Raw genomic sequence first — 1,298 nt, forward strand, 5'->3', positions numbered from 1 at the left:
ATATATATATATATATATATATATATATATATATATATATTAATAAGCAAAATAATAATAATAATATGATATTCTGATTAACCAAATATTATGTAGATATATAATATTAAAGAATATCATAACGTAATTAAAATTTGATCATATATTTTATTAATATATGAAATATTTAGATAAAATATATCTAGAATATTATTTAATCGTTTTATTGGATTGTATCAATTAGTATATATATTGGACCGCATCATTTAGCGTATTGGTTGGGAATAAAAAAATTGTTCATAATTTTTTTTTTGGAAAGTAATTAATACAATATTAAAATCATCTAAACCAACTTCTTTATTTATGAGGTAGCACGATTAAAAAAAAATATAAATATTTCAAGGACTTAGTTAACCTAGGAGACACGAATGAAAAATTCAACGATCTTGTGTACGTATAAACTATTTAGATATCTTTTAATGTAATTGTAAATTTTGAAAAACATAATTTAATTAAAATATATTAGACAATGTGTAACTTCCCAATAAATATATAACACAATTATAATTTATTCTAGAAGTTATCATAAATAATAAAGAAGAATAATGATAAATAAGCATGTAGATGGGTAAGAGATATGAAATATCATATAGAATTTAAAACTTTTTACAAGATGCTGAATGTACACAAAATGATCGAACGGTTCACATAATAATACCGATCGGTCTAAGTACAAAAGGTATACCGAACGGTCCTACAAAACATAAGGTGGACCGAACGATTCTATACATAAGGGGAGTAATTAAAATCTATCCTAAGGACCAGACGGTCCTGCACTATCTTCAAGCACACTATCCTCTGGCTGAGCGGTCTGTAAAACATCCTCCAAGGTATCTTCAATGACGCCTTCTGCTCACATCCAATGGATGATCGTCGCAGTGAAGAGAACAAACCGAACGGCCAAAATACCGAACGACAACATAGGCAAGATAAAACAGATAAGGGTAAGCTTATGTAAATTTAATTAATCAATTCCAACATACATATAAACATAAATACCGGATAACCAATCATACATTCATAATTATACAAACCGAACGTTCAACTATCATAACCAACCACTTAGACACTGTCCGGACTGTATGAACCATGTACCTCGACGTCCCTAGCACCCGGTGTGGTGTAGTAGCTGGCATAACTCATCAGCTGCCACCCGAGGTTAGTCCTGCAACGATCATCTGGTCTTATGACCGCGGACCTACTGCCATTCCCACGCATGAATAACCTTCCTCTATATGAGAAAGCGTCATCACGGAATA

Source organism: Vigna radiata, chromosome 2 (assembly GCF_000741045.1).
Source record: "Vigna radiata var. radiata cultivar VC1973A chromosome 2, Vradiata_ver6, whole genome shotgun sequence".
NCBI classification, from domain to species: Eukaryota; Viridiplantae; Streptophyta; class Magnoliopsida; order Fabales; family Fabaceae; genus Vigna; species Vigna radiata.